Source organism: Aptenodytes patagonicus, chromosome 16 (assembly GCF_965638725.1).
Source record: "Aptenodytes patagonicus chromosome 16, bAptPat1.pri.cur, whole genome shotgun sequence".
In the NCBI taxonomy this organism is placed as follows: Eukaryota; Metazoa; Chordata; class Aves; order Sphenisciformes; family Spheniscidae; genus Aptenodytes; species Aptenodytes patagonicus.
The window spans coordinates 5,554,207-5,574,189 of NC_134964.1; the positions used below are offsets into that span (position 1 = coordinate 5,554,207).

At 41.5% G+C, this 19,983-nt stretch overlaps 1 long non-coding RNA gene across 1 annotated transcript in view; it reads right to left on the reverse strand.

Moving 5' to 3' along the window:
* LOC143167916 (uncharacterized) overlaps window positions 1-15,238 on the reverse strand; it is a 49,170-nt gene extending 33,932 nt beyond the window's left edge. Inside the window, exons 1-2 of the long non-coding RNA XR_012996630.1 lie at window positions 15,076-15,238; window positions 9,399-9,476 (exon numbers count right to left, since the gene is read on the reverse strand). This is a non-coding gene — a long non-coding RNA (uncharacterized LOC143167916). The remainder of the gene's footprint in view (window positions 1-9,398; window positions 9,477-15,075) is intronic.
* Window positions 15,239-19,983: the final 4,745 nt, after the last annotated feature.

Below are 19,983 nucleotides of genomic sequence, written 5' to 3' on the forward strand. Positions count from 1 at the left end.
ACCACTGGAGCAGGAACAACCTCACAATATTTGCTACTGAGAAAGAAATAACTAACCGCATTGATCCGCATAAAGTAATTTGAGAAATCTTGCTCGGAGATGCGGTGTTGCTGCTCGGATGCTATGCAGCTCTATAGAGCACTAACAAAAAAGGGATATTTGTTATCAAATTCACTCCATTCCTCGTTAATTTACTATTTCCACAGGCACAATATGGGCTGGTGTAAACTAATATTCAGCAACGTTGGATGAAGGAGTCTCGTGGAAAACTCTTAGTAAGATTTCTTTGTTTTTTCTGGGACTGTTACTGCTGCCCTCCAGAACAAACCGGGGGTTGGGAGTAGTGATGGCTTCGCCGTGTTCCCAGAGCTCCCTCGACTTGTAGGAACCTGCATATTTACTCCAGATGGCTTCTTCAACCCACCCTCCCTGACACCGACTATCGCACTAAGGCTGTCTGTGTTTGTGTCCATATACTGCGATAGCTCCTGGACAGAAGTCTACCAGTGGCCTCCTGGAGTTTATGAGTTTCAACACAAAACCTCACACTTCAGCGTTAGTTAGCATTGTTTTTTAATATCTTGGTTTTCAAAGCTGCTTTCACTCCCTCCTTTTTTCCTTTCTTCATTGCATTTTTTTGTCATTCAATGGGGATAATTCTGCTGCCCTAATAGTGGCAGAACAGATACAATTAAATAGCAAGAAAAAATGTAAAACTTTCCAGCCCACGTCGAGTGGATTTAGGCAGAAGGTCAGTTACTGGCAAAGTTACTGATGTCAGAAGCAGGCAACTGGGATAAACTATATTCCTGTAAGTTGCTCAGGTTTTGATGAAGAAGATGGTTTCTGTGTGGGGAAACAATTAGAAAATAGTATCTTGGTCACATCTGCCAGACCTTCATACCTCTGCAGTTCAATTGTATGCGCAACTTTATTCGTTTGCGTTCTTATCTCTACTGCGATTTAGACTTTTTCATGAAAGCGTTGCCTTGTAAAAGTTTTTCGGAATATAGGTGTAGAATACATTTATTTTAAGATGGTTTGACAAGAGGAAAAGAAGCTTAAAGTATTTGCAAAGATATGTTTGACTATCTGGCCTTTGCATTCCTTCCTTCTGGAATGAAGAGTTTGCAAATGAAATTGCCAGAATATGGACATAGCAGACTGTCAGCTAACGTGAAAAGAAGGATACGGAGGTAGGAGATACGGAAGAGAAAAAGCACCATTTGGCAAGATTCCCTGTTTAAGAGGAGAAAATGAGACGGTACAAATATATATAGCAAAACAAAAAAACCATGCCATTCACAAATTTCATTTTGAAGAGAATGAAATGTCTCATGGAAGCACAGAGACATAAGACAAGTAAAGACATTTAGATAACTGACTGTTTTTCCTCTCCATACTTAAGAGCAAAAATTAGTTAGTTTATTCTTCCTCTACGTTTTGGGTGCGAGACTCATGTTGCATTGGTTTACAATGTTTAAAAATCTGTCCACTTCTACCAACATAAGCTATTATAGGAGGGAAGGAATTCAAGGAAAGGAATGTTATTTCTTGCTAACAGGGTGCCCTGGAAGGAGGAGTCCAGATACAGCAGTGAAATGCTGGTCAATAGTAGTAAAACATGTTGAACTATGGGTGTGGATAGTGTCCAGGTCAGCATTTGCAAAGGAATACTTAGTTTGGGAGAGTTCGTGATAAATTACAGTAAAGTGAGGGGTCATCCCTGCTAGACAAGAGAACAGGGATTTGGCCCACTGAGTACTGTGATAGTTATTCATTTATCCTGCTCTTTAGTCTGCTGTAAGAAAGAAATCAAATTCCTGCTGAAGTCAATGGTTCCTTTCCCCCCGTATGAGTAAGGTAGAATCTGACAGAGGGTTTCAGGACTTGTTGCAAGCCAAGATCCAGAAAGGACTTTTTTTTCTTCCCCTAATCAATATATTTGTCCTTTGTTGCAGTGCAGTTTTCTATCTTATTTTTTCTCTTCATAAAGAGAAGTTATTAGATTTTCACTGATACCAACGCTGTATATAGAGCTGGATCTATAATTCATGAGAATGAAAACAGTGGCATTAGAAAGAAAATCTGTCATAAATTAAGCTATTAGGCTTTTAAATGAGCAGTGATGGCAGTGGGGGGATGCGGAACATTTATTGCGATGCTAAATATAGGGATAATGCTAAAAGGTTTTCATCAATGCATGTTAAGAGCAAAATACTGAAAGTATTTTGAGCTTGAATTTTTGTTCTCTGTAAATTGTATTAATGGTTTCTTTCCTTTGGTTTCGGTTTTGTTTTTTTTTAAATCTGTTTTTTGGGGGGTTTTTCTTTGCCCTTTGAAATCAAGACTTTTTCTATCACTCATTGGAGGACAGCTGCATTTTGAAACTTGGACCTTTCCCCCCTCCGCTTTTCCCCCAGCAGCATCACTAAAGACGACAATTTCAAACAGAGAGTGGAAGGAGGGGCTGAGGCTGTTTCATGGATGCTCCTGGAGATCCCTCATTGTATGAAGAAGTTGTTTACAAGGCAGTTTCTCAGAAAAGCGCCATGGCTCTAAGAGGTGGGAGAGCTAGAGGTGGTGCCAACAGTGCCAAGGGGCCAAGAGGGGACCGCTCTCTCCTACAAATTCCCCATCTGTTGCGATATAAATTCCCTTTTTATAAGTTTACAGGTGTCCCAGCACGCACACTCTCAAATTCCTGATCCCACTTGACCAAAAGCTGTCACCACTGACCCCACTGCAAATGTGGGTTATGTCTGATGACTTTATAGGAACCCCTAAAACTTGTTGCAATCTGATGGGGAAGAAAATGTATCTCACTGCCTTAAACTGGGCTTGCAAAAGATCAGGATTTTATGGCAATAAAAGGAATCAGGAAAAGGTATTGTAAGATGAAATATGAAAGAAAAATAAAGCTGCAACTTCAGCTTGTGTAAATCACTTGGAGCCCTGCCTGAGGTTTTCTATTTGAAGCTAAATATGATAGTTTTCTGTGGGAGTTGAAAAATACAAAAGTTCTCCTGGGATATTGTAAACATAATTCATGTTCGCTCAGGCAACCACTGACATCACTTCCGCCGCGCTGAGAGGCCAAGGCACTGAATGTGCCGGGGCTTTGTTAAAAATAGCAGCTTCATAAATCTGCTCATTCCTTTAATTAGGCAACCCTGATGACAGGATTAAGATTGAATGCTTTCATTTCAGATCGGTTAATGAAGTGCTTTCTAATATTTTTTTATGCCGCGTACAATGGGCTGCCCTCAGAAGGTATCTTATCTGCTGAGATGCACGGTTATGAATTGCTTCAGGTACAGCCGGGCTGGAAAGATTTCCTTATTGAAAGGTTAAAAGGGAAGATTATGTAGACATTTGATTATCTCCTATTGTGTTTGTAGACTACAAACACTTTGCAGACAGATAAGACTGCGCAGCTCTGCTTGGTTTTTTTTTAAAGAGTTATTTAATAGAGTAAACATTTGATCAAGATCAAAGAACATTTTAATATTGTGTTTTTCTTCCCTGTCTAGCTTCTACTGAAATATTATTGATTGGAAAAAAACCCTCCAAACAAAACTCCAAAAGAACAAAGTCATCCACGAATGTTGTCCTTCTATTTTGCGAGTGAATCTCCCCATGATGAGAGAGATGAATTTGATGCATCTGGCGAGAGACTAGCTAGCTGCAAGCAAGTTTCCACCAATCCATGCTGCCAACTATGCTCAAATCACCCATAGGGACTTAAAGAAACTTAATTGCCCATTCCTGCTAAACTGGTGTCCAGGGGATTGCAAGTGTCAGGCGATTTCTCTGATATATAGAAGATACCAGTTACCTAATAGCTGAGCTGTCAACACTGTCCTACATGAGATTGGTGGTTACTGGTGTGGCCAAACGGATTACTAAGCATGTGCTTAAATCCTATGCATTATATTCAGTTGAATGCTTTCCTGAATCCTGAGGAGTATTTATCATTTGTGTGTTGATAGTGTTCAAAAACTGCTCTGAAAACAGAGGGTGCAGAAGAGGAGAAACCGTGCTTTGCTCTGACGAGTTCACCAACCGACGAAGGAAAAAGTCGAGGTGCTTGTAGGAAATAACAACAGGCAAAGCGAGGCCAGGGAAAAGGAGGGAAAATCATTTTTCCTGCTCCTGAGCAAATGCTGGCGGTGGCCAACTTCTGAACATCTGGTCTCCCAGTGTGTTTTCTCACATCATGCCAATACCTGACTGGAATAAACAACTTTATCTAGATCCTTGTTTCTTACCATCAGAGGCCGATAAGAAAGCTTATTCCTATCAGCGTGAGATTCAAGCAGAGGGAAGAAAGATTTATGCCTGTTTGAACGAGCCTCCGCCCTGCCTAATTGTTTAGCGCTGTGGAGAAACGTGAAGTTTAATCATGCAAATTTTTATTTTCCAGGAGGCTGTAGATCACAGCATCAATGCTGCTCTCGCCGCCCACCAGGCAGTCAGCATACAGCTCCGATCTGTTTCTATATGGAAATGACAGTGTGCTTCCCCTCTGCAATTTACTGTAATGCTGATTTTTTGTACTTCTACAGCTCCCTTCCCTGGGCTCAGACTGCTCGGGAAACCTGAATATATTAAGTACTAAGCCCACAAGGCACTCCAGAGGTGAGAATAATTTATATTCTGATGGGCCAAAACCAGGGCACATTACTATTCTGATGGCATTTTGCAATGTTTCCAGCCCCATTTGTTGCCACCTGTTCAGAATTAGTCCCCATCCAGTTGTTTGGATTCAGGTGGATCTGATTCAGCTGTGAGATCCACGCTCACAGCTGAGATTTGCTCTCCTCCTTCCCCTGGATCATATCTCGGATCTGTTTTGGGCAGCTTAACCGGCACAACTGAAATGGCTACTGGTGCTGATACAAGGTGGAAAAGGAGATAGGAAAGGATTAACCAGGGTAGGAAGGACAGGTTTAAAACATTCCCCTGAAGAAATGGAAGTAGCTCCGTAGGTGAAGCCACCATGGCACCTGTAGGATTAGAGCCCAGCTATTCTTGTTTCTATTCTTGTCTTCTAACCTTTGAATCACCTTCAGTCATAGATACCTGCAAACTTAACATTTTATTTGCAAGCCCTTTATATCCTCAGCTGTTTAAACAGATGTACTGCCTTGGATGGGGAAATATATTTGGAAAATTATCTATTTTCAGCACTTATAAGAGCATCTGAGCTGTCGAAAGTCTCTTGTCAGATGTTCAGCTTTATAAAAATTCTTTCCTGTAGGTGTGCAGGTTCTTTGTAAGAGTTTGGGAGCTGGGCTCAATTTTTACTTACTGTAGGCTCATCGTTCAGCTTGGAGCATGTCCCACAACCGCTTAAAAGAAAAATTCACACTTAACAGCATTGCATCCAATGCAAGCTTGAATATAATAAATTCATTTTAATTTTCATATTTGAGAGCGCTTTACTCTGCCTTTTTGATCACTGAAACAGGATGAGATTAATTTTTACTTTTTATGTATTTTTGCTTTTTTTGTGTTGAGGAGCTGTTTGGCCAGACAGCGTCCACCTGCCCCACAAATGGGAGCACACGTGTGGGGGTCACGCGTGCAGGCACACTCAGGGTTTGGTGTAAGGCAGGTTTTGTGCACAGTAAAACTGGTTATTTCTTCATGTGCAGGCTGGATCTGAAGCAAGTTCAGTAAAACGGATGGCATTCCCCGTGGTAAACCAACCTCTTTCATATAAAACCAGTTTGATCTTGGGGGTCCCAGCTTGAACAAAAGCTGACTTGAGCAGTTTAAAGTTCAAGTGAAGTGCATTAGGGAGCTCTCAGTAAAGTTCAGCGTGACTGATGGTCTCTGCTACGGAGAAGTACAAGAACTGGAGTTTAAAAGATTTTCCCATTGCAAGCTTTCTCTTTTTATCGCTTCCAAGACAGAAGACGTGAGATGCCCTGCGCTGTGCCTGGCTAAAGAACAATCTCATCAACCTTTCACACGTGAATGCCATGTCTTCGTACAAAGTGATGACATCCATTTGTAGGGCTGATTGCAAGGGAGTAACACGTTACAAAATAATCATACAACTATTTATTTTAAGCACCCCCATTACTTTGGCCAAATGTAGCAAAGGCACTCTGAACAAGAAGTACCTACCACCACCTCTGCCTTATCTTTTGAGCATGTCTGAACAGGAGATTAATTTCTATGATACCTCTATTTAACATGATAACAGAGAGAAAATAGCTACTCTAAGGGGATGTGGTATCTAAGTGTTTCGACATGCCTCTCTGTCTCTTTAGGCTCTCGCACTATATCCATTTCCATGATACCTGAATACCTTTTGACCTTCTAAAAGATGAAAAATCATTCTTTCCCCTGTTTTTTTTCTTTGAAATGTTAATTAAAACACCCTCTCAGTGCATGTCAAAAAAATCAACTACTAAGCAAGGGCCAGTAGATACTAGTTGGCAGCATTCCTTAAAAATGTTTTCCCAAAGAGCTGGTTTGGTTTCCACTTTCAGCGACTGTCTCAATATGAACCTGTGTTTTGAGGAAGAAAAATCTTCTCAAACTCTTTGCAAGAATGCAAATACATATAGACATGGAGAGGTTTAAGACTGCGTGCTGTCAGCTGTGCTATCTTCTCTCCCTTGGTACTTCAATACTATTTAGCAGTGGAATTCACAGTAATTAAATCACAGTCTCATGACCTCAAATGATTAGAGAAACTCTTCCATAGTCAGTACATGCACAAATCATGCCAGGACTCAAACAATGGCTTCTTTGGAAGGCTAGTCTTCAAAAGGATTATGTATGACTTCCCAGCCCCAGTCCAAGTGACTGTCAGAGCTCTGAATTTCTGTTTCCCCTCTTTGTTTCCAAGCTCCTTTCTTGTAACTCCCACCCCATGCTCCATACACTGCACCCCTCTCCTCCACTGACCTCTATGCTTCACCACGATGAGGAGACTCAAGGTGTCCAGCTCTCATGGAGCTCCACAAAGCACATAAACACCTCAGGGGAGCTGATCTGACAATTCAAAGGGGCATCCAGAGAATATTTTTCTTGGATTTCTTTAGGCAAAGTGCTAAAGTTCGCCCTCCTTTGCCCCCAGACAGTGACTTTAAAAATAATTTTAGGTTCAAAAGCTGCCAATAAAAGTTTTCCTTCTCTCTCACCTGCCATCCCTTCCCCCTCTGACTAATTTTGACTGCATTAAGTCATTTTTCTCACAACTCCGATCCCAGCATGTTTGCTGGCATAGTTTCAGCTATTTGGGAGTTGCCTGGAGGCAGCGGACACTGTGATTCTGCCTCACCTGCACTTAACTGCTCCCCAGCGCTGTTTGGAGCTGCGAGCAGATAGCACGTAATTGCAGCAAAAACTCTCTGCACTCCTGTACACAAGAGCACTAACGCGTGCGTGCACATACGTGGTGAGTGGGATGTTCATAAGTGCAACGTGCTGGACAGTTCATTCATATTAGAACTGGGAAAACGTTCTAGAACGGAGTTTTCAATCATTGTTTTTTCTTCAAAATGCCTTCATTAACAAAATATTGTCCATTAATTATTTGCAATAATTATTCCTGCTTTTTATCCTATCAATTTCTATTGCGCCTGTAATCTCTTCATTCTCACCTGTTATGATACTTTCATTAGAAATAATAGATGGATAGTAAATAATCTGAATCTTCTGTGTATTTAGTAATATAAATTAAGTAAAGAAAATTCAGTACCCTTTTTCTGCAAGAGTGCTGATCTCATTCTCATTTCCTGTACAGGTAAGTGAAAGATCAAGAATGAATTATATACTGACTTTGATCTGGATAGAAGGGACAGAAGAAAACCACCCTGTAAGCGTGAAATTAATTCCAATTTAAATCCTTATGGATTTACCCTAAGAAATACCCTGAATTAGATATCATTGTTATCACCAATTGTAAACTGATTCTAAAGTCCTAAGGTGGTGGATTACATCAAGATACGCATTCAGAGAAAGCTTATAACCAAAATGAACAATTTCAAATTAAAAAAAAAAAGAGAGGAAAGACATGGCAAACTGGTACATCTCAGACCTCACTGCTTTTTGCAGTCTCCTAATGTGCAGTAGTATGAAATTTCCACTTGATTTTTTTTTTCTTCCCACTTCTGCAGCAAATATTAAGATAAAGACTTAGATTGATCCCTGGAAATATTCCTTTTTAATGAAGTTTATTAGGCAGTAATTTCCAGAAGGCAATATCACAGGGAACAATCCAGCACTGTCAGTAGGGAAATAAAGCAGGCGTTTTACAGCTCTGAGTAGTTTGCTTGTTTGTTTTTTATCTATCCTATTACAAGCCTTCACTGTGGTGCTTCTCTATGAATCATACACTAAATACTTACTGTGCAGCAGTTTACACATAAAAGTTATGTGGCAAGGAAGAACCAATTGCCTACCACCCACTTAAGCTATTTATAACTAATGAAAACACAAGACGTCCATATTAATTAACATCTATTGAAGAGCATGTTAAACGGTGCCGTAATCTGCTGATGAGAGAAAGGAGCTGGCTTGTTGACATGTCACTTAACACAGATACTAGTAAGATACTTCTTATTTTCAGGTAATTGATTTCTAAGAAGAAAAGGAAAGTCTTTTATAACTTGAAGTGATTTATTATTGGTTTTATATCAAAGCATGTGTGAACGTACACAGCTTTTTTGTGATGTTTACAAATTTTCTTTCTAGAACTGCCATGCGCTCTCCAAAAGAGAAAAGGAATGAATATGGAAATATTAGAGAAAAATAAAACCACACAAGCTTTGAATGCTTCAAGAAACTGGTGAAGGTTAAGATCTGACGGTCGCTAAATTCAATGGTGATATGAAATGCCATGGCCTCAAGATTTTTGGTAACAGCTGTTGGTAATAGGCTGTGCGGGAAAGGACAACAAGGACAACTTTGTCATCCTACATTTGGGCCACGTTCCCTTCAGATATACCACTAAAACTATCATGCTAACAACAGGTAAAAATCTGGCACGTGGGAAGGAGCCTTTTAAAACCTGCACTAATTCCAGCCTTACTGTCCTAAAAATTTGTCCCACAGTACCTGTTTTTGGCTGAATAGAAGCAGATTGTGTTTGGGGTTGTGCCTTTCAGGGTGCACTTTGTCAAACAAGCAGAAGGTTGTAAGTGAGTTTTAACAGGGATATTTTTTTTTTCCTGCCGTTTCTTTTTTCTTCCTCCCAGTCTTTAACAGTGATAGGTGAAGGACAGGCGAAACGTTAAAGGCAGAGTTTTCCTGAAGTTCATGCTGTGCAGTTGTTAGCCGGGTGCTATCTTGCCAGCGGTGCCCGAGTGACAAACCAACACACGCAAGCAGAGATAAAAGGTCTGCAGCGGTCAGCGAGACCCTCAGCAACTCACGTGGCTGTTGCAGGACCTGGAGGAGCTGGGCCAGCCGTGCTCACTTGGGGTCAACGCAGAAACAGGATCTCTCTCTCTCTAAGCAAGAGAGAGATGATAAAAATTATTTGGGTGGGAGGGAAGAAGGTGAGAAAAGAGCGTGAAAGGTATTTGTAATACAGCCTGGGAGCTCAAGCCTTCTGGAAACTCAGAGTGATCCAAACCTGGAATAAAAATAGAAGGGGGGAGATCCTCGGCTCACGTTTCATAGGGGAAATCAATCAAGGTGATGGAGGAGCAGGAGGGATGGCGCAGACAGAGGCAGCGGGGCAGAGAGCGAGTGCTGCAAGAACACAGATCTCATTTCTGCAAAGGCAGCTCAGGTTTCATTGCTGTCCTAGTGCTTTCAGAGGGAATGCTTAGCCTAGTGTGAACACTTTGGAAAGCCCCAGCTATATTTCCATTATGTCTTTTCTTTGACCCCAGCTTCCCACCAGCTTCTGTACATGAGTCTGTCTCATGAGCAGCCTATGGACTGGATGCTAAACTTGCAGGTTTGCAGAAAGGAGAGTAAGTGTACCTGGACTTGAAGGTAACTCTTGAATTATAATTAAATTAAAAAGAAATTAAATTGTATGGCATAGTGTAAACGTGGTCCTTGTGCCTTTTAAGGTGAGCAATTAGGGAAAGATGTAGGGTCAGGCACTGCCCAGTGGGGGACATCACATAAAGCATTTGTCAAAACTTTAAGATATACCTTAAAATAGCGTATCTATCCATAAAACTGATAACGTAGATGAAGAATACATGAATTATTTCTACATGCTCCAATTCCCATAGGTGAAAAGGATAGCCTGCTGATAGGAGTGTAAAAGGCCTCCACCCAAGGGCCATGCCCTGCACTAATCTTCTGATGTGCTGCTGTTCGCCTCTTCTAACTCTAACTGCTGTGGCTTTTGGCAGAGAGGCATCTGCACGACGACTGTAACTGGAAATTGGATGAAATTGGGCAAGAAAAGACGACAAAAGCCTGTGCCAGCAGAAGGTATGCAGTCCTCATGAGAGCCGTGCATTGGCTGTGTTGACACACATGCTTTCCACACACAGAGTATCCTGCAACTACTTTAACAAGTCAAGGCAACATATAGTTAGTGTATAGCTGAAGTTTCCAAATACCAGATGTCACATTACATTACTTTGTAGTGAGTAATGTTCTCTCATGTTATGCAACGTCATGAGCAGTAGTCTGTTATTTCAGAAGTTGCCAAGAGAAAAGCTCTGAATTTTTAGAGGTTTAGTATCTTTGTTTTGTTTTTATAGCCATTATTTTTGCAACCAATTGAGTTCCCTTTTTATTTACCTACAACATTGTAGCCTACTTCCCCTGAAGCGTGGATGTAAGTGCTGTTAAAACTGCAGGCATGAAAAGCAAGTCAAATTTTTATTGGGTACTAGGCAAGGCAAGTGGTAAATGACAGCCTTGCTAAGTGGTTGATGGGAAGAGCAGCACCAGTATTTTTTACTCACAGAATTACACGCTCTTTCTTCTCACGGATGAGTTTGCTCTAGAATAGTTTTTCACACACACAACACGTCTTATTCCTGCACTGATAACTAACCAGTTTCTGCAAGTGATCAGCCTCTCAGCTGGTTAGGAATGATGGGATAAGCCACCAGATGAGCAGAGAAAACACAGGCTGGATGAAATTGCAAGTTCAGACCTGCAAAAATCGAGCAACTGCCTTGCTGTGGTCACATCCAGCACCAGCTGAAGTCACTGGGACTATGTCCACACAGCAAGAGAGAAAGCCTATACAAGGGTGCTGAGCACTGATCAATAGCAGTATTCAGCTGACATAGCTGGATGTGCCTCAGGCATAAAAGGTGGGTTCATCTTCCCTAGCCTTAGGCATCTACATTTGAAATGTCTCCACACTTGAGTCTTCTCCTAATCTCCTTTTAGAGTCCACAAAGATAAACAGGCACTTCGAATTTACCCCTGACCTGACTTACATTAGCTGCCTTGTGGACAGACAACAAAATGAGTCCTACCCAATAATATAATAGGAATAATCTTTAGGATAAGCTTTGAGGTGCGAATGGATACGAGGCAGCTAACGAGGACCTTTCCATTGATTCCAACAGAAGCTGGACACCAAGTTTTACAACAAATCTCTAAGACACTTTGATGAGCAGTTTCATACAAAACAGCCACATTCACAAGGAGATCTTGCCTCATGGATACAGTGCCTTAAATTTGCAGTTTTGCTCCAGTTGTAGCAAAATATCTGAGGTTTCCAGTGAGCAAAATATGGTAAGAAAATGCGTGGAACCTCTCCCTCCTCTGGGAAAGGATTCAGGGAGCAGCTGAATCTATACACCCGCAGATTCCTCTGAGATTCAGAGCACTGCAGCATTTACTGGTGCCACATATTTCCAAGATGTGGGTTCTAAGGAATGAATAATTCAAATTACTTCATCTATCTGCTGAATGCACTATTTTAAATAAAATGTGTGCGCATAGTAATGGAGGGGGGCGAGGGGGGCAGGAACCTTGGTTTCCTTTTGCTTTTAAGGTCAAAGATTGAATCATGTGCTAACTGCTGTTGCAAGGTCTGCCTTTTAAACATGCCCAGAATTATGACCTTTCAATTGTAGTCTAAATACCAGGTTCAGTTATAGGATCATCTTAGTGCCCTGTGCATGATTTATAAAGTCACGTGTCAGTAAGTAGTAAAAGGGATTTACAGCAGATTGTAGGTCAGAAGGGTTAGGGCACACTAGAAATATTGAAAACAGAAGTAAATTTAGCATAAATGAATGTACTAGTTATTGAGTGGATGCCAAAACATGTATGGGATTTAAGCCATTGTTTTCTATGGTCCTGAGCCAAAGTACAACGTATAATGGTCCCAGATTGGTGGATTTATGAGTGAATGATTAACAAAATAGTAATCAAAGCTATTAAAAAGGAGACAGAATCTGAATGTCATTGCTCTGATAAACATAAAAATTAATCCAAACCTAGATCTCAAAGGGAAAGAGAAATCTTTCAATAGGTAAATTTATACACTTCAGAGAATTTCTATAGAGCTGTTTACATTTTGTCTTCTACTCAGAAAAATCCAAATCTCTCTCTCACTTTTACATACTTGGGCTGCACTTAGCATTTTAATTTAATCCTGCAAAATCAGCAGTTTATTTAATTCATTGCAAAGCATAAACTGTCCAGAACACCCAGGGTCCAGCCCTGAAATGTTTTAGTAATAAGAAGATAGCTTAATTATGTGATTCTGATAAGAAACCAAAGGCAAGCATTTGACTTGTTCTTTATGTCACCTGATTCCCCTCCCTTGCCCCTTTTGATGAAACAGTTAAAGAAACAAAAACACAGCCAAAAAGATAAAACAAAATCTTAACTAACGTGGCACCTTGTGTATTTTCTAAATTCCTTGCTGTCAGCAGTAAAGGAAGAAAAGCCTCCAAGGCACAGAAACGTCAGACCCCAGAATACCTGCAGGCATAGGAGATAAGCCGTGATGCCTTACAATAACTTTCTCTGCCTCTTTTCTGGCTCAGTTCTGCTGTGAAAGAACTTTAACTTTCAGGTTTTTATAGCGAAAGTTTTCCATTTTCTTCCTTTTTAGCTGGTTCTGCAAAGGGACTAAGCGAAGGGCCGCACGCCAGTTTTCCACTCCCTCTTCCTCCTGGCCCCATCTTTCATTTTAAGACAGTACGTAGCTGCTGCTGGGAGAGTTTTCTCACGTGTGCTATTTCAGTCTGATGTGTCCATCCTTCTTACGCTTTCCTTGTTTTTAATATCCACCTTCCTGTCCTTCGCAACGCTGCCCTTCCTCTCCCTCTTTCCTGGTTTTGTTTGATGACACCCATCTCTCATGTCTTCCAGAGACACAGCGCTTTAACACTGCTTTTGCTGGTTATTCACGCTCTTCAGTAAACACAAAAGTTAGGAGAATAAAACTTTTGGTGGCACCCTAAGGGCATTTCAGTAACACCTGGTGCCCTATTGCCTCAGGCCTCTTAAGCTGCAGCGCTTTGTGAGCATAACCGTACAGGGTAAGAGTATGGCTTTTTCCCCCAGCCACAGAAAAGCTGATGAAAATCCTTTACAGCTACAGCAATAGCTCTTATTTTGCTCTTGCAAACTAGAATAAACTATACTGGTAAAAACACTCTTACGCTGTTTCAAGTGAAGGGGAGTAGGTTATCCCTTTGGCTATGCTGACAATTTAAAATATGGAAATATAAAACTAGTCTAGATTTTTGTTTTTTTCTGAAAATCCTATCCTGTATGTTTGCTCACCTCTTTCAAAAATGCTAAAGGAGTTTGCTTACGTTTCAGAAAGAATAATTTTAACTGTAAAGAAAGCGCTACCAGGAGGATGTGATCCAAGTACGGTAATACCAGCCCCCAGCTTTGCCAAGCAAGTTGTTAACTCCCCCCGGCTGTCAGCTGGGGGGTGGGAGTAGGTGGTAGGTGGTGCTGCTTCCCCACCAAAAGAGGCATCCAAGCAGAGACAATGCAAACTGTTGTTTTTTTTTTTTTCCTGCTGCTTTTATAATAGGACTCAGAGTTGCTTTACATCCTTTCAAATACCCCAGACTAGCAAAACTTCTGCTCATGCAGAGCAGCACAGGAAATAAATACCTTTTGGGTCCAGCTTTAAATATGCAGCAGCATCAGCACCCACCTCACAGTCCCAATCATGGAATAAATTGCAGGTGAGGAGTGCTGCGGCCGAGCACAGGAAGGTCTTAAGCCATGCGTACGCAGTACCCGCCGCCGCACAGGGCTCCTGATGGCACTTGGGAATGCTGTCTTGCAGGGAAAATTTGTCTTCCCTTTTGTGCCTGTCAGAGCAAGGTCACCTCGTCTGTGCCAATTTGCCCACAGCTTCATTTCTACAGAAGGAAATTAAGTGCGTCTAAAAGATCCTTCAAGTGAATGAATTCACGTTAAGCAGATTCCCGCTATCTGCAGGCTATGCCAGAAGGAGATTTGGGACATGTCAGTGCTTGGGATAGCCCTTTACAATTCACTTTAGCAGAATATACTTCAGCGTTGAAATCATCAGGCAGTTATCAAGCAGATGTTGTATACGATAAACCCGGGCTGTCTCACTCGGCAAGAATATCTCTAGTTTCAGGTATCTGTGTCAGGTGGCTGCCTGAAAGGACTTTGAGTCTTTTTCCAGGAAGCTGGTAAACCCACTATTTGCAACGTGCTTTTATGGACTTAATCAAGACCAGGAGGGAAAGGGGGAGCAGGAGGTTTCTAACCCATTTCGCATGTTTTCCCCCTCGCAGCTCTGCGGTGGAAGGGGGTCTGGGGGTACCCTTCAGAAACGCTCAGGAAGAGCTGGTAAAACCTTCCTGGAGGTTTGCAGCTGTTAAAACCGGTAAACACCAGAAGTCAGCACACCACCAAAGCAGGCTGAAAAGTAAATACAGGAAGCTGACTAAAAACTGAAACAACAACAACAACCCCTCCCCCCAAGTAAGAAAATAATGATGGAATTTTTTTTTTTTTTTTGAAACCCTCACGATTTCATCGGAGTCAAGTTTGAAATAACACACACAAAGAACACAAAGCCTGGCTCTGTGCTAGCAGGCTCTCCAAATCATTTTTAAACAAGCAAGGGCTATAGAAAACTAAGGAACAATAGAGCGGACCTACGTGTTTGTTTTAAGCCCCAGAAGCTCCTGCGATGGTTGGATGTTGGAGGAGCAGGAGTTGCGCTGGGATTGCTGGTGATTTCCCCTTTGTCTATTCAAGGTAAGCTGCAACAATAACTTCCTGCTCACTCTCCTGTGAAAATACCCTCTGTTTGTGGGTATGAAAATAGCTCCGTGTCCCATAGCGCTGCAACCTCCAGAACACTTCATCCCTGGGCACGGAGCTACTTGCAAACGGAGGCAAACCTTTGGGGGTCAGCTAATAAATCAAATTTCAAATGCCAGATGCCCCCAAGCTATATCTATCCAGCAATTTAAAGCACGAAGAGCTTAAAAGTCATAGGCCAAATTCTGAAGGATATTTGATGAATAAAGAGGAAATGTAATGGCATATTAACTAAGGAAAAACAGTTTGGAGAAGCAGTGTTATTTGTGAATTAATCTCAGCAGAGTGAGTCAGTTGGGGTCATTCTGCTACAAATTCATTTTTGGAAATTCATCTTTGGGATCTCAGTCCCCTTTTTCTAGAGGTTTGTGTCTCTTCAGAATGACAATAATTCAGTATTATGAAAACAGTAATGAGAACTTAAAACTAAGATCTAATGTACTGTGGAGCATGTGAGAGAAACTGGTGGAATAAGTCCTCAGATTACATAAGGAAAGTTTAAATGCTGATACAAAAAAACTTATCAGGAAAAAAGCAAAGAATACCACAACAAAATATGTTTGAAATTCATCTCTAACTCTAGGCAATTTTTCACTTCAGAAAAGTTTCAAGTTTTGTTTCAATATTACTAAAACTAAATCTCTCCATAAAAAAATGCTAAAGCATAAATAAAGCATCACTTCAGTCTGAATGAAGATTTTTCAGTTCGGATTAAGTGGTCTGTTTCTGCTCCAGAATGAATAACCTTTGGTCTTTCTGTGTTGCTGGAAACTGGAACAAAATTAAGTTTGCATGACACAAGGCGACAAGTTTTTCCTTGTTCTTTCCTTTTCCCCAGACCTACCAGGCAAACAAAACACTGAGATGTTTGCACACCTCTTCTAAGGACGCCTGTTGGGATTTTCAGGAGCACCTAAGGATCTATCTGCATCCTTAAGCATTTAAACAGTCTTAAATATAGCCCTAACAATGCATGAGGCTTTCTCTAAAGCAACGTGCTTCTTGACATAGGATATTGTCAGCTAATCCAGCTGAGAAAGAATTGTGGTTTCCTAGCTCTTATCTGTCACCATTTCCAAATGACTAGGCTTTACCTAAGCAAATAACGTATGTTTAGAGCCCCGACAAAAATATTGCTTTCTGCAGGGAAATGGTAGTTTGACAGTTGCAGGAATTGGGTTTTTGTTGACATCTGTTTTATGAGTCATGACTGTCATGTGCCATGATAGCAAGCTGTGCCAATATCCTAATGAAGGTACACCTAATCATCCAGGTGCAACAGGGAAGCAAAGCACATGCTCAGGGTATGCTGTATCACACCTGATTTTACTAGTGGGTCTGTACAACCCTTTAAAAGAAAATGATGAGCAGCAACCAGCAGCTAAACTAAGTAATATTATTTGCTAAACGCTCAGTCTTTGCATTCAGCTAGAGATATCAGCCAGCTAAGAGATGCGAAAGATTAGCTCAGCCACAATTATCTTTTCCTTTGAGAATATTTCTCCACCTGCTTCCTAACCCCCTTTTTTTTTCCCTATTACCACATTCACATAGGGTTCATGTTCTTAAAACCGTTAATGAAAATCTTTTGTCCTCCTTCAACCCCTATTTTAGGAACCTCTATTTTTCCTCTTTCCGGGGTCATTCTTAATAGCACCACCAGATGCAGAAGGAACTGTTAAGCCTATGAGGAGACAGGGCTGCGAGTCACAGTGAAAGGGGCACTTCAAGGTGAACTGAGTAATGAAGACTCCTGCAAAGAATGAGACATATGTAAGCCATGACATCGTCACGAGCCAGATCCTTACGTGGTACAAGCCTGGCTGTCACACTGGAGCAGCACAGACACCTTCCTGCCAGATTTATCATAGTGTTTCGGTGCACCAGTCACGTTGCATTCACAATACAGTCGGTGCTGGGAGAGAGAAGTGGTTTTTTTTTTCCTTTGAGGTTGTTATCTTCTTTTTAATGAAAAATCGACTATTCTGAGAAAGCCCCAGATTGCAGCGTAAACTTTACTTGGTGCACAATGCGTAGGTGGTTCCTTCATTGTGTAAGTACCTTCTACCTAATCCTCAATCTCGTCAATATGTATTTACCCTTAATAACTTGGATCTGGGTCATCACTTTGTCTTCCATTTGTTTCAGTGTGTCCTAAGCTGTGGCTCTATTTCTGTCCAAGCTAAATGCCTGGTATTCCCCCTAAGACCTGGGCAGTTTCCAGCTTCTGTCTCACAAAATAAAACAAGCTAAAAACAAAGACTCTTTCCAGCCAAGCACTGTATTGTGGGCACAAAGGCTTGCCGGTATCTGAAATTTCCCACCCTTAAAAGTATGTCAAAGGTATTTTCACAGCTTCTGCCCTGTGTCATTTCTCCAAAACATCTCAAGTCATTTTCCTTTAGGAGAACAAGGGAGAAAAAAAGCACACACAAAAAACACCCCCTGACCCTATAATGCATGTGTCAACAGGTGAGGTCTAAAAATTTCATTAGAAAAAAAGGGGGAAACAGTAACAGCTGCACGCATGTTTGGAGGAAATCAGAGGGGCACTTTCCATCTGGCATGTGCTCCACAGGCAAAAGAGCTTTTATAAGACTTGGAACTCAAAGACCACTTATATTTTGGGGAGCAGGCTATTCTTGTACTGCTCATTTTAGGCAGCACAGCAACAGCTACCATTCAAAATACCCCACCATCCCACCCCAGGAGAGTTCACACTGTAGCTAAAGAAAAAAAAGTCCAGCACCAAGTGGGAAGATGGACATGGCCAAGGTGAGGATGTCTTGTTTTTGTTTCAGCCAGAACCTGTTGCGAAATGCTGGACTTCACCCTTCTGTCTCTGAGCTTGAGTATTTTCCCCACTGATTTAGGATCTGACACGAAGGAAAGAATCTCTGCTTTCAACCACCGCAGAAGGAACCTACAAAAATGAACCAATGATGCCGATAAATGCTTCCCTTCACCTTGACTGCACCCAATCCTGCATCATCTGGTACACGAGTACAGACAGTACCTGCACCAAAGAGCAAACAGGTTTTGCTTTTCTTATATCACTAGGTTTGCCCAGGAAAATTTTTTCCTCTGCCATGAAACTTTCTCAGACTTTGACAAAGCAGCTTGTCTGCAATAAAATGAAGTTAAGACTTCAGAAGAGGTGGGTGCCTGTGAAGGGAGAGGGCAGAGAGCAAAGCAGGGAGTGAGGAACAGCCTGGGAGTTGAGGTAATCGCTTGAAATATAGGATGATCCATAGGTCCTTCCTCTACCACGCTTTTGCATCCCATATAACGGCTATAACCACAACAGACTATGGGCTTGCCCTCTTTGGGTTTTAAGGAGAAATTCCATCCTGGAAATTTTTATCAAATTATGTTTTCCCAAAACTAGTACGTCACTATGGAAAGTTTTTGGGTTTTTTCCCAAGAATTCTGCCTTATCTGACAAAACCTAGAAAACCCTAATATTAGATACCTGTGTTACAGCAAGCCCAGGCTGTCCTAGCCATGGCCACTGCTGTGCTAAGCCCTGTACTAATAAAGAACCAAACGCACAGTTCCTGCTCCAAGGAGTTTACGCTCTGTATAAATAAGAGAATGACAGTTGCAAAAGCACAAGGGAGCATTTCTCACTTTCAGCTGTCAGATCTGATTTGACTCATCAGCTCTCACATTCGCTAGATTTTGTGCAATGGAGCTCATATTTAAACTTGACATCATCAGCTGGCTCAGTGTCAGCTGACCACTGCCTGAGATGGTCCCAGTTTTGACAGTGTGTCATCAGACCACATAACAAATTGCACCTCCTCACTCAAGCCCTGACCCAGCAGGACATTTAAATGTATTTTTAACTTTACTCAAGCAAATCCATGAAGCCAAAGGCATTATACTTATCTGGCCACGTTACTATCTCTGCAGTGTACTTTTGGGGGACCCAACGCATCATTGTGGTTCAAGCTTTTCACGGGCCATAACCTTTGGTGTATGTCCAGCTGAAGGTCATAAACACTTTGTTGTTTTGGGGTCTCTGTAGAGATGTGTAACCAACTATATTAGTGCCAAAGCAGACTGCTTTTTCTCCCAAGAAATTTTGGGCAAGCAATCAAATTTGACTTTTCTTCTTTTGTTTAGAAACTGAAATGCAGACACATTTCAGCTTGCAATTGTGATTACCAATTCAGGTTGACACGTCAGCAATCCTTTTCTGTAAATCAGAGAACCGAGCAGCAGTGCTTTTCCTCCTCAGTGACTCTTCTCCAATTCCTATGACTGATTTTATTTTTCAGAGTGTTTATCTTTCCTATGTCCTCCAAAGCAAAGATGCCTTATGGAGCTTGGACCTGTTGAGTTAATTGTGTAGAAGTCAGCTCTGCCACCTTTGAGCTATGTGAAGGGCTGCTAGCCTATGGGCAATTCAATGTAAGGCAAGGAAAGATAATAGCATGCTGCTCAGAGTAGTAGGAGCACAGAAAGAAATCAGAGGGGTCAAAAGAGACTCTGTAGAAGAGAAATAAAAGCTCTGGCAAGATTGCCTATTTTAAAAACAAGCAACAAAGTCATTTCTCAATGTCCAAGCTGGAAACAAGCTGATCAGCCATAACAAAAAGCTAGCACAGCAGTTCATTCCAGCAGGCTGAGCACCTCCAGGACTTCACTATTCTTATGCCAAACAGGAAGACAGCAGCTAATCAAACCTGCTAACAGAGCACTTCTCACTCACTTGCCGTTCCCCAAAAGTACGAATGT